The sequence below is a fragment of the Phyllobates terribilis genome, unplaced genomic scaffold, assembly GCF_046119375.1.
Source record: "Phyllobates terribilis strain yellow unplaced genomic scaffold, ASM4611937v1 Scaffold_2__4_contigs__length_985480577, whole genome shotgun sequence".
Lineage (NCBI taxonomy): Eukaryota > Metazoa > Chordata > Amphibia > Anura > Dendrobatidae > Phyllobates > Phyllobates terribilis.
The window spans coordinates 599,292,768-599,307,778 of NW_027362762.1; positions in this window are offsets into that span (position 1 = coordinate 599,292,768).

The following is a 15,011-nucleotide window of genomic DNA, read 5'->3' on the forward strand; positions in this document are numbered from 1 at the left end:
CCTATCTGAAAGTCTGATAAACGCCAAAAAAATGACTAGGTCCAAAAAAAAAATTTGTTCAACTTTTTTCAATTTTACCCCCGTGGGATATATAGTCTACCCACACACATTTGGAACTCTCCTGGAGTATCCTCACACATATTATTCCCTCATTTAGTGGATATGTTCACAAAAAAGTGAAATTTTCAAAATTTCCAAAATATAGGCTGAAAACGACTAAATATCAAGGACTCATTGGTCGAATCGCTCTGGAACTGAAATCGGAACGCTAACTGACATTTCCCCTATCTGAAAGTCTGATAAACGCCAGAAAAATGACTAACTCTAAAAAAAAATTTTTTTCAACTTTTTTCAATTTTACCCCCGTGGGATATATATTCTACCCACACACATTTGCAACTCTCCTGGGGCACCCTCACACATATTATTCCCTCATTTAGTGGATATTTTCACAAAAAAGTGAAATTTTCAAAATTCCAAAATATTGGCTGAAACACACTCAATATTAAGGACTCATCGGGCGAATCGCTCTGGAACTGAAATCGAAACGCTCACTTACATTTCCCCTATCTGAAAGTCTGATAAACGCCAGAAAAACGACTAAGTCCAAAAAGAAAATTTGTTCAACTTTTTTTCAATTTTACCCCCGTGGGATATATCTTCTACCCACACACATTTGGAACTCTCCTGGTGTACACTCACACATATTATTCCCTCATTTAGTGGATATGTTCACAAAAAAGTGAAATTTTCAAAATTCCAAAATATAGGCTGAAAACGACTAAATATCAAGGACTCATTGGGCGCATCGCTCTGGAACTGAAATCGGAAAGCTCACTGACATTTCCCCTATCTGAAAGTCTGATAAACGCCAGAAAAACGACTAAGTCCAAAAAAAAAATGTGTTCAACTTTTTTCAATTTTACCCCCGTGGGATATAAATTCTACCCACACACATTTGGAACTCTCCTGGGGTACCCTCACACATATTGTTCCCTTATTTAGTGGATATTTTCACAAAAAAAGTGAAATTTTCAAAATTCCAAAATATTGGCTGAAAACGACGAAATATCAAGGACTCATTGGGCGAATCACTCTGGAACTGAAATCGGAATGCTCACTGACATTTCCCCTATCTGAAAGTCTGATAAACGCCGGAAAAATGACTAAGTCCAAAAAAAAAAATGTTTTCAACTTTTTTCAATTTTACCCCCGTGGGATATATATTCTAGCCACACACATTTGGAACTCCCCTGGGGTACCTTCACACATATTATTCCATCATTTAGTGGATATTTTCACAAAAAAGTGAAATTTTCAAAATTCCAAAATATTGGCTGAAAACGACTAAATATCAAGGACTCATTGGTCGAATCGCTCTGGAACTGAAATCGGAACGCTAACTGACATTTCCCCTATCTGAAAGTCTGATAAACGCCAGAAAAATGACTAACTCTAAAAAAAAATTTTTTTCAACTTTTTTCAATTTTACCCCCGTGGGATATATATTCTACCCACACACATTTGGAACTCTCCTGGGGCACCCTCACACATATTATTCCCTCATTTAGTGGATATTTTCACAAAAAAGTGAAATTTTCAAAATTCCAAAATATTGGCTGAAACACACTCAATATCAAGGACTCATTGGGCGAATCGCTCTGGAATTGAAATCGAAACGCTCACTTACATTTCCCCTATCTGAAAGTCTGATAAACGCCAGAAAAACGACTAAGTCCAAAAAGAAAATTTGTTCAACTTTTTTCAATTTTACCCCCGTGGGATATATATTCTACCCACACACATTTGGAACTCTCCTGGGGCACCCTCACACATATTATTCCCTCATTTAGTGGATATTTTCACAAAAAAGTGAAATTTTCAAAATTCCAAAATATTGGCTGAAACGCACTCAATATCAAGGACTCATTGGGCGAATCGCTCGGGAACTTAAATCGGAACGCTCACTGACATTTCCCCTATCTGAAAGTCTGATAAACTCCAAAAAAATGACTAGGTCCAAAAGAAAAATTTGTTCAACTTTTTTCAATTTTACCCCCGTGGGATATATCTTCTACCCACACACATTTGGAACTCTCCTGGTGTACACTCACACATATTATTCCCTCATTTAGTGGATATGTTCACAAAAAAGTGAAATTTTCAAAATTCCAAAATATAGGCTGAAAACGACTAAATATCAAGGACTCATTGGGCGCATCGCTCTGGAACTGAAATCGGAAAGCTCACTGACATTTCCCCTATCTGAAAGTCTGATAAACGCCAGAAAAACGACTAAGTCCAAAAAAAAAATTTGTTCAACTTTTTTCAATTTTACCCCCGTGGGATATAAATTCTACCCACACACATTTGGAACTCTCCTGGGGTACCCTCACACATATTGTTCCCTTATTTAGTGGATATTTTCACAAAAAAAGTGAAATTTTCAAAATTCCAAAATATTGGCTGAAAACGACGAAATATCAAGGACTCATTGGGCGAATCACTCTGGAACTGAAATCGGAATGCTCACTGACATTTCCCCTATCTGAAAGTCTGATAAACGCCGGAAAAATGACTAAGTCCAAAAAAAAAAATGTTTTCAACTTTTTTCAATTTTACCCCCGTGGGATATATATTCTAGCCACACACATTTGGAACTCCCCTGGGGTACCTTCACACATATTATTCCCTCATTTAGTGGATATTTTCACAAAAAAGTGAAATTTTCAAAATTCCAAAATATTGGCTGAAAACAACTAAATATCAAGGACTCATTGGGCGAATCGCTCTGGAACTGAAATCGGAACGCTCACTGACATTTCCCCTATCTGAAAGTCTGATGAACGCCAGAAAAATGACTAAGTCAAAAAAAAAAATTTGTTCAACTTTTTTCAATTTTTCCCCCGTGGGATATATATTCTACCCACACACATTTGGAACTCTCCTGGGGTACCCTCACACATATTATTCCCTCATTTAGTTGATAATTTCACAAAAAGTGAAATTTTCAAAATTCCAAAATATTGGCTGAAAACGACTAAATGTCAAGGACTCATTGGGCGAATCGCTCTGGAACTGAAATCGGAATGCTCACTGACATTTCCCCTATCAGAAAGTCTGATAAACGCCGGAAAAATGAGTAAGTCCAGAAAAAAAATTTGTTCAACTTTTTTCAATTTTACCCAGGTGGGATATATATTCTACCCACACACATTTTGAACTCTCCTGGGGTACCCTCACACTTATTATTCCCTCATTTAGTGGATATTTTCACAAAAAAGTGAAATTTTCAAAATTCCAAAATATTGGCTGAAACAGACTAAATATCAAGGACTCATTGGGCGAATCGCTCTGGAACTTAAATCGGAACGCTCACTGACATTTCCCCTATCTGAAAGTCTGATAAACGCCAGAAAAATGACTAAGTCCAAAAAAAAAATTTGTTCAACTTTTTTCAATTTTACCCCCGTGGGATATAAATTCTACCCACACACATTTGGAACTCTCCTGGGGTACCCTCACACATATTATTCCCTCATTTAGTGGATGATTTCACAAAAAAGTGAAATTTTCAAAAATCCAAAACATTGGCTGAAAACGACTAAATATCAAGGACTCATTGGGCGAATCGCTCTGGAACTGAAATCGGAATGCTCACTGACATTTCTCCTATCTGAAAGTCTGATATACGCCATAAAAATGACTAAGCCCAAAAAAAAATTTTTTTCAACTTTTTTCAATTTTTCCCCCGTGGGATATATATTCTACCCACACACATTTGGAACTCTCCTGGGGTACCCTCACACATATTATTCCCTCATTTAGTTGATAATTTCACAAAAAGTGAAATTTTCAAAATTCCAAAATATTGGCTGAAAATGACTAAATGTCAAGGACTCATTGGGCGAATCACTCTGGAACTGAAATCGGAATGCTCACTGACATTTCCCCTATCTGAAAGTCTGATAAACGCCGGAAAAATGAGTAAGTCCAGAAAAAAAATTTGTTCAACTTTTTTCAATTTTACCCACGTGGGATATATATTCTACCCACACATATTTGGAACTCTCCTGGGGTACCCTCACACTTATTATTCCCTCATTTAGTGGATATTTTCACAAAAAAGTGAAATTTTCAAAATTCCAAAATATTGGCTGAAAACGACTAAATATCAAGGACTCATTGGGCGAATCGCTCTGGAACTGAAATCGGAATGCTCACTGACATTTCCCCTATCTGAAAGTCTGATAAGCGCTGGAAAAAAGACTAAGTCCAAAAAAAAAATTTGTTCAACTTTTTCCAATTTTACCCACGTGGGGGATATATATTCTACCCACACACATTTGGAACTCTCCTGGGGTACCCTCACACATATTATTCCCTCATTTAGTGGATATTTTCACAAAAAAGTGAAATTTTCAAAATTCCAAAATAATGGCTGAAAACGACTAAATATCAAGGACTCATTGGGCGAATCGCTCTGGAACTGAAATCGGAACGCTCACTGACATTTCCCCTATCTGAAAGTCTGATTAACACCAGAAAAATGACTAAGTCCAAAAAAAAAATTTGTTAAACTTTTTTCAATTTTACCCACGTGGGATATATATTCTACCCACACACATTTGGAACTCCCCTGGGGTACCTTCACACATATTATTCCCTCATTTAGTGGATATTTTCACAAAAAAGTGAAATTTTCAAAATTCCAAAATATTGGCTGAAAACAACTAAATATCAAGGACTCATTGGGCGAATCGCTCTGGAACTGAAATCGGAACGCTCACTGACATTTCCCCTATCTGAAAGTCTGATGAACGCCAGAAAAATGACTAAGTCAAAAAAAAAAAATTTGTTCAACTTTTTTCAATTTTTCCCCCGTGGGATATATATTCTACCCACACACATTTGGAACTCTCCTGGGGTACCCTCACACATATTATTCCCTCATTTAGTTGATAATTTCACAAAAAGTGAAATTTTCAAAATTCCAAAATATTGGCTGAAAACGACTAAATGTCAAGGACTCATTGGGCGAATCACTCTGGAACTGAAATCGGAATGCTCACTGACATTTCCGCTATCTGAAAGTCTGATAAACGCCGGAAAAATGAGTAAGTCCAGAAAAAATATTTGTTCAACTTTTTTCAATTTTACCCACGTGGGATATATATACTACCCACACACATTTGGAACTCTCCTGGGGTACCCTCACACATATTATTCCCTCATTTAGTTGATAATTTCACAAAAAGTGAAATTTTCAAAATTCCAAAATATTGGCTGAAACAGACTAAATATCAAGGACTCATTGGGCGAATCGCTCTGGAACTTAAATCGGAACGCTCACTGACATTTCCCCTATCTGAAAGTCTGATAAACGCCAGAAAAATGACTAAGTCCAAAAAAAAAATTTGTTCAACTTTTTTCAATTTTACCCACGTGGGAAGTATATTCTACCCACACACATTTGGAACTCTCCTGGGGTACTTTCACACATATTATTCCCTCATTTATTGGATATTTTCACAAAAAAGTGAAATTTTCAAAATTCCAAAATATTGGCTGAAAACAACTAAATATCAAGGAGTCATTGGGCGAATCGCTCTGGAACTGAAATCGGAACGCTCACTGACATTTCCCCTATCTGAAAGTCTGATGAACGCCAGAAAAATGACTAAGTCAAAAAAAAAAAATTTGTTCAACTTTTTTCAATTTTTCCCCCGTGGGATATATATTCTACCCACACACATTTGGAACTCTCCTGGGGTACCCTCACACATATTATTCCCTCATTTAGTGGATATTTTCACAAAAAAGTGAAATTTTCAAAAATCCAAAATATTGGCTGAAAACGAAGAAATATCAAGGACTCATTGGGCGAATCACTCTGGAACTGAAATCGAAACGCTCACTGACATTTCCCCTATCTGAAAGTCTGATAAACGCCGGAAAAATGACTAAGTACCAAAAAATTTTTTTTTCAACTTTTTTCAATTTTACCCCCGTGGGATATATATTCTACCCACACACATTTGGAACTCTCCTGGGGTACCCTCACACATATTATTCCCTCATTTAGTGGATATTTTCACAAAAAAGTGAAATTTTCAAAATTCCAAAATATTGGCTGAAAACGACTAAATATCAAGGACTAATTGTGTGAATCGCTCTGGAACTGAAATCGGAATGCTCACTGACATTTGCCCTATCTGAAAGTCTGATAAACGCCAGAAAAATGACTAAGTCCAAAAGAAAAATTTGTTCAACTTTTTTCAATTTTACCCCCGTGGGATATATATTCTACCCACACACATTTGGAACTCTCCTGGGGTACCCTCACACATATTATTCCCTCATTTAGTGGATATTTTCACAAAAAAGTGAAATTTTCAAAATTCCAAAATATTGGCTGAAATCGACTAAATATCAGCGGCTCCTTGGGAGAATCGCTATGGAACTGAAATCGGAATGCTCACTGACATTTCCCCTATCTGAAAGTCTCATAAACGCCAGAAATATGACTAAGTCCAAAAAAAAAATGTGTTAAACTTTTTTCAATTTTACCCCCTTGGGATATATATTCTACCCACACACATTTGGAACTCTCCTGGGGTACCCTCACACATATTATTCCCTCATTTAGTGGATATTTTCACAAAAAAGTGAAATTTTCAAAATTCCAAAATATTGGCTGAAATCGACTAAATATCAACGGCTCATTGGGAGAATCGCTATGGAACTGAAATCGGAATGCTCACTGACATTTCCCCTATCTGAAAGTCTGATAAACGCCAGAAAAATGACTAAGTCCAAAAAAAAAATTTGTTCAACTTTTTTCAATTTTACCCCCGTGGGATATATATTCTACCCACACACATTTGGAACTGTCCTGGGGTACCCTCACACATATTATTCCCTCATTTAGTTGATAATTTCACAAAAAGTGAAATTTTCAAAATTCCAAAATATTGGCTGAAACAGACTAAATATCAAGGACTCATTGGGCGAATCGCTCTGGAACTTAAATCGGAACGCTCACTGACATTTCCCCTATCTGAAAGTCTGATAAACGCCAGAAAAATGACTAAGTCCAAAAAAAAAATTTGTTCAACTTTTTTCAATTTTACCCCCGTGGGATATAAATTCTACCCACACACATTTGGAACTCTCCTGGGGTACCCTCACACATATTATTCCCTCATTTAGTGGATGATTTCACAAAAAAGTGAAATTTTCAAAAATCCAAAACATTGGCTGAAAACGACTAAATATCAAGGACTCATTGGGCGAATCGCTCTGGAACTGAAATCGGAATGCTCACTGACATTTCTCCTATCTGAAAGTCTGATATACGCCATAAAAATGACTAAGCCCAAAAAAAAATTTTTTTCAACTTTTTTCAATTTTACCCCCGTGGGAAGTAAATTCTACCCACACACATTTGGAACTCTCCTGGGGTACCTTCACACATATTATTCCCTCATTTAGTGGATATTTTCACAAAAAAGTGAAATTTTCAAAATTCCAAAATATTGGCTGAAAACAACTAAATATCAAGGACTCATTGGGCGAATCGCTCTGGAACTGAAATCGGAACGCTCACTGACATTTCCCCTATCTGAAAGTCTGATGAACGCCAGAAAAATGACTAAGTCAAAAAAAAAAAATTTGTTCAACTTTTTTCAATTTTTCCCCCGTGGGATATATATTCTACCCACACACATTTGGAACTCTCCTGGGGTACCCTCACACATATTATTCCCTCATTTAGTGGATATTTTCACAAAAAAGTGAAATTTTCAAAATTCCAAAATATTGGCTGAAATCGACTAAATATCAACGGCTCATTGGGAGAATCGCTATGGAACTGAAATCGGAATGCTCACTGACATTTCCCCTATCTGAAAGTCTGATAAACGCCGGAAAAATGACTAAGTCAAAAAAAATAATTTTTCAACTTTTTTCAATTTTACCCCCTTGGGATATATATTCTACCCACACACATTTGGAACTCTCCTGGGGTACCCTCACACATATTATTCCCTCATTTAGTGGATATTTTCACAAAAAAGTGAAATTTTCAAAATTCCAAAATATTGGCTGAAAACGACTAAATATCAAGGACTAATTGTGCGAATCGCTCTGGAACTGAAATCGGAATGCTCACTGATATTTGCCCTATCTGAAAGTCTGATAAACGCCAGAAAAATGACTAAGTCCAAAAGAAAAATTTGTTCAACTTTTTTCAATTTTACCCCCGTGGGATATATATTCTACCCAAACACATTTGGAACTCTCCTGGGGTACCCTCACACATATTATTCCCTCATTTAGTGGATATTTTCACAAAAAAGTGAAATTTTCAAAATTCTAAAATATTGGCTGAAATCGACTAAATATCAACGACTCATTGAGAGAATCGCTATGGAACTGAAATCGGAATGCTCACTGACATTTCCCCTATCTGAAAGTCTCATAAACGCCAGAAATATGACTAAGTCCAAAAAAAAAATGTGTTAAACTTTTTTCAATTTTACCCCCGTGGGATATATATTCTACCCAAACACATTTGGAACTCTCCTGGGGTACCCTCACACATATTATTCCCTCATTTAGTGGATATTTTCACAAAAAAGTGAAATTTTCAAAAATCCAAAATATTGGCTGAAAACTACTAAATATCAAGGAGTCATTGGGCGAATCGCTCTGGAACTGAAATCGGAAAGCTCACTGACATTTGCCCTATCTGAAAGTCTGATAAACGCCGGAAAAATGACTAAGTCAAAAAAAATAATTTTTCAACTTTTTTCTATTTTACCGCCTTGGGATATATATTCTACCCACACACATTTGGAACTCTCCTGGGGTACCCTCACACATATTATTCCCTCATTTAGTGGATATTTTCACAAAAAAGTGAAATTTTCAAAAATCCAAAATATTGGCTGAAAACGAAGAAATATCAAGGACTCATTGGGCGAATCACTCTGGAACTGAAATCGAAACGCTCACTGACATTTCCCCTATCTGAAAGTCTGATAAACGCCGGAAAAATGACTAAGTCCCAAAAAAATTTTTTTTCAACTTTTTTCAATTTTACCCCCGTGGGATATATATTCTACCCACACACATTTGGAACTCTCCTGGGGTACCCTCACACATATTATTCCCTCATTTAGTGGATATTTTCACAAAAAAGTGAAATTTTCAAAATTCCAAAATATTGGCTGAAAACGACTAAATATCAAGGACTAATTGTGCGAATCGCTCTGGAACTGAAATCGGAATGCTCACTGACATTTGCCCTATCTGAAAGTCTGATAAACGCCAGAAAAATGACTAAGTCCAAAAGAAAAATTTGTTCAACTTTTTTCAAATTTACCCCCGTGGGATATATATTCTACCCACACACATTTGGAACTCTCCTGGGGTACCCTCACACATATTATTCCCTCATTTAGTGGATATTTTCACAAAAAAGTGAAATTTTCAAAATTCCAAAATATTGGCTGAAAACGACTAAATATCAAGGACTAATTGTGCGAATCGCTCTGGAACTGAAATCGGAATGCTCACTGACATTTGCCCTATCTGAAAGTCTGATAAACGCCAGAAAAATGACTAAGTCCAAAAAAAAAATGTGTTAAACTTTTTACAATTTTACCCCCGTGGGATATATATTCTACCCACACACATTTGGAACTCTCCTGGGGTACCCTCACACATATTATTCCCTCATTTAGTGGATATTTTCACAAAAAAGTGAAATTTTCAAAATTCCAAAATATTGGCTGAAATCGACTAAATATCAACGGCTCATTGGGAGAATCGCTATGGAACTGAAATCGGAATGCTCACTGACATTTCCCCTATCTGAAAGTCTTATAAACGCCAGAAATATGACTAAGTCCAAAAAAAAAAATGTGTTAAGCTTTTTACAATTTTACCCCCGTGGGATATATATTCTACCCACACACATTTGGAACTCTCCTGGGGTACCCTCACACATATTATTCCCTCATTTAGTGGATATTTTCACAAAAAAGTGAAATTTTCAAAAATCCAAAATATTGGCTGAAAACGAAGAAATATCAAGGTCTAATTGTGCGAATCGCTCTGGAACTGAAATCGGAATGCTCACTGATATTTGCCCTATCTGAAAGTCTGATAAACGCCAGAAAAATGACTAAGTCCAAAAGAAAAATTTGTTCAACTTTTTTCAATTTTACCCCCGTGGGATATATATTCTACCCACACACATTTGGAACACTCCTGGGGTACCCTCACACATATTATTCCCTCATTTAGTGGATATTTTCACAAAAAAGTGAAATTTTCAAAATTCTAAAATATTGGCTGAAATCGACTAAATATCAACGACTCATTGGGAGAATCGCTATGGAACTGAAATCGGAATGCTCACTGACATTTCCCCTATCTGAAAGTCTCATAAACGCCAGAAATATGACTAAGTCCAAAAAAAAAATGTGTTAAACTTTTTTCAATTTTACCCCCGTGGGATATATATTCTACCCACACACATTTGGAACTCTCCTGGGGTACCCTCACACATATTATTCCCTCATTTAGTGGATATTTTCACAAAAAAGTGAAATTTTCAAAAATCCAAAATATTGGCTGAAAACGAAGAAATATCAAGGACTCATTGGGCGAATCACTCTGGAACTGAAATCGAAACGCTCACTGACATTTCCCCTATCTGAAAGTCTGATAAACGCCAGAAAAATGACTAAGTACCAAAAAATTTTTTTTTCAACTTTTTTCAATTTTACCCCCGTGGGATATATATTCTACCCACACACATTTGGAACTCTCCTGGGGTACCCTCACACATATTATTCCCTCATTTAGTGGATATTTTCACAAAAAAGTGAAATTTTCAAAATTCCAAAATATTGGCTGAAAACGACTAAATATCAAGGACTAATTGTGTGAATCGCTCTGGAACTGAAATCGGAATGCTCACTGACATTTGCCCTATCTGAAAGTCTGATAAACGCCAGAAAAATGACTAAGTCCAAAAGAAAAATTTGTTCAACTTTTTTCAATTTTACCCCCGTGGGATATATATTCTACCCACACACATTTGGAACTCTCCTGGGGTACCCTCACACATATTATTCCCTCATTTAGTGGATATTTTCACAAAAAAGTGAAATTTTCAAAATTCCAAAATATTGGCTGAAATCGACTAAATATCAGCGGCTCATTGGGAGAATCGCTATGGAACTGAAATCGGAATGCTCACTGACATTTCCCCTATCTGAAAGTCTCATAAACGCCAGAAATATGACTAAGTCCAAAAAAAAAATGTGTTAAACTTTTTTCAATTTTACCCCCGTGGGATATATATTCTACCCACACACATTTGGAACTCTCCTGGGGTACCCTCACACATATTATTCCCTCATTTAGTGGATATTTTCACAAAAAAGTGAAATTTTCAAAATTCCAAAATATTGGCTGAAATCGACTAAATATCAACGGCTCATTGGGAGAATCGCTATGGAACTGAAATCGGAATGCTCACTGACATTTCCCCTATCTGAAAGTCTGATAAACGCCAGAAAAATGACTAAGTCCAAAAAAAAAATTTGTTCAACTTTTTTCAATTTTACCCCCGTGGGATATATATTCTACCCACACACATTTGGAACTGTCCTGGGGTACCCTCACACATATTATTCCCTCATTTAGTTGATAATTTCACAAAAAGTGAAATTTTCAAAATTCCAAAATATTGGCTGAAACAGACTAAATATCAAGGACTCATTGGGCGAATCGCTCTGGAACTTAAATCGGAACGCTCACTGACATTTCCCCTATCTGAAAGTCTGATAAACGCCAGAAAAATGACTAAGTCCAAAAAAAAAATTTGTTCAACTTGTTTCAATTTTACCCCCGTGGGATATAAATTCTACCCACACACATTTGGAACTCTCCTGGGGTACCCTCACACATATTATTCCCTCATTTAGTGGATGATTTCACAAAAAAGTGAAATTTTCAAAAATCCAAAACATTGGCTGAAAACGACTAAATATCAAGGACTCATTGGGTGAATCGCTCTGGAACTGAAATCGGAATGCTCACTGACATTTCTCCTATCTGAAAGTCTGATATACGCCATAAAAATGACTAAGCCCAAAAAAAAATTTTTTTCACCTTTTTTCAATTTTACCCCCGTGGGAAGTAAATTCTACCCACACACATTTGGAACTCTCCTGGGGTACCTTCACACATATTATTCCCTCATTTAGTGGATATTTTCACAAAAAAGTGAAATTTTCAAAAATCCAAAATATTGGCTGAAAACGAAGAAATATCAAGGACTCATTGGGCGAATCACTCTGGAACTGAAATCGAAACGCTCACTGACATTTCCCCTATCTGAAAGTCTGATAAACGCCGGAAAAATGACTAAGTCCCAAAAAAATTTTTTTTCAACTTCTTTCAATTTTACCCCCGTGGGATATATATTCTACCCACACACATTTGGAACTCTCCTGGGGTACCCTCACACATATTATTCCCTCATTTAGTGGATATTTTCACAAAAAAGTGAAATTTTCAAAATTCCAAAATATTGGCTGAAAACGACTAAATATCAAGGACTAATTGTGCGAATCGCTCTGGAACTGAAATCGGAATGCTCACTGACATTTGCCCTATCTGAAAGTCTGATAAACGCCAGAAAAATGACTAAGTCCAAAAGAAAAATTTGTTCAACTTTTTTCAAATTTACCCCCGTGGGATATATATTCTACCCACACACATTTGGAACTCTCCTGGGGTACCCTCACACATATTATTCCCTCATTTAGTGGATATTTTCACAAAAAAGTGAAATTTTCAAAATTCCAAAATATTGGCTGAAAACGACTAAATATCAAGGACTAATTGTGCGAATCTCTCTGGAACTGAAATCGGAATGCTCACTGACATTTGCCCTATCTGAAAGTCTGATAAACGCCAGAAAAATGACTAAGTCCAAAAAAAAAATGTGTTAAACTTTTTACAATTTTACCCCCGTGGGATATATATTCTACCCACACACATTTGGAACTCTCCTGGGGTACCCTCACACATATTATTCCCTCATTTAGTGGATATTTTCACAAAAAAGTGAAATTTTCAAAATTCCAAAATATTGGCTGAAATCGACTAAATATCAACGGCTCATTGGGAGAATCGCTATGGAACTGAAATCGGAATGCTCACTGACATTTCCCCTATCTGAAAGTCTTATAAACGCCAGAAATATGACTAAGTCCAAAAAAAAAAATGTGTTAAACTTTTTACAATTTTACCCCCGTGGGATATATATTCTACCCACACACATTTGGAACTCTCCTGGGGTACCCTCACACATATTATTCCCTCATTTAGTGGATATTTTCACAAAAAAGTGAAATTTTCAAAAATCCAAAATATTGGCTGAAAACGAAGAAATATCAAGGTCTAATTGTGCGAATCGCTCTGGAACTGAAATCGGAATGCTCACTGATATTTGCCCTATCTGAAAGTCTGATAAACGCCAGAAAAATGACTAAGTCCAAAAGAAAAATTTGTTCAACTTTTTTCAATTTTACCCCCGTGGGATATATATTCTACCCACACACATTTGGAACACTCCTGGGGTACCCTCACACATATTATTCCCTCATTTAGTGGATATTTTCACAAAAAAGTGAAATTTTCAAAATTCTAAAATATTGGCTGAAATCGACTAAATATCAACGACTCATTGGGAGAATCGCTATGGAACTGAAATCGGAATGCTCACTGACATTTCCCCTATCTGAAAGTCTCATAAACGCCAGAAATATGACTAAGTCCAAAAAAAAAATGTGTTAAACTTTTTTCAATTTTACCCCCGTGGGATATATATTCTACCCACACACATTTGGAACTCTCCTGGGGTACCCTCACACATATTATTCCCTCATTTAGTGGATATTTTCACAAAAAAGTGAAATTTTCAAAATTCCAAAATATTGGCTGAAAACGACTAAATATCAAGGACTAATTGTGTGAATCGCTCTGGAACTGAAATCGGAATGCTCACTGACATTTGCCCTATCTGAAAGTCTGATAAACGCCAGAAAAATGACTAAGTCCAAAAGAAAAATTTGTTCAACTTTTTTCAATTTTACCCCCGTGGGATATATATTCTACCCACACACATTTGGAACTCTCCTGGGGTACCCTCACACATATTATTCCCTCATTTAGTGGATATTTTCACAAAAAAGTGAAATTTTCAAAATTCCAAAATATTGGCTGAAATCGACTAAATATCAGCGGCTCATTGGGAGAATCGCTATGGAACTGAAATCGGAATGCTCACTGACATTTGCCCTATCTGAAAGTCTGATAAACGCCAGAAAAATGACTAAGTCCAAAAAAAAAATGTGTTAAACTTTTTACAATTTTACCCCCGTGGGATATATATTCTACCCACACACATTTGGAACTCTCCTGGGGTACCCTCACACATATTATTCCCTCATTTAGTGGATATTTTCACAAAAAAGTGAAATTTTCAAAATTCCAAAATATTGGCTGAAATCGACTAAATATCAACGGCTCATTGGGAGAATCGCTATGGAACTGAAATCGGAATGCTCACTGACATTTCCCCTATCTGAAAGTCTTATAAACGCCAGAAATATGACTAAGTCCAAAAAAAAAAATGTGTTAAACTTTTTACAATTTTACCCCCGTGGGATATATATTCTACCCACACACATTTGGAACTCTCCTGGGGTACCCTCACACATATTATTCCCTCATTTAGTGGATATTTTCACAAAAAAGTGAAATTTTCAAAAATCCAAAATATTGGCTGAAAACGAAGAAATATCAAGGTCTAATTGTGCGAATCGCTCTGGAACTGAAATCGGAATGCTCACTGATATTTGCCCTATCTGAAAGTCTGATAAACGCCAGAAAAATGACTAAGTCCAAAAGAAAAATTTGTT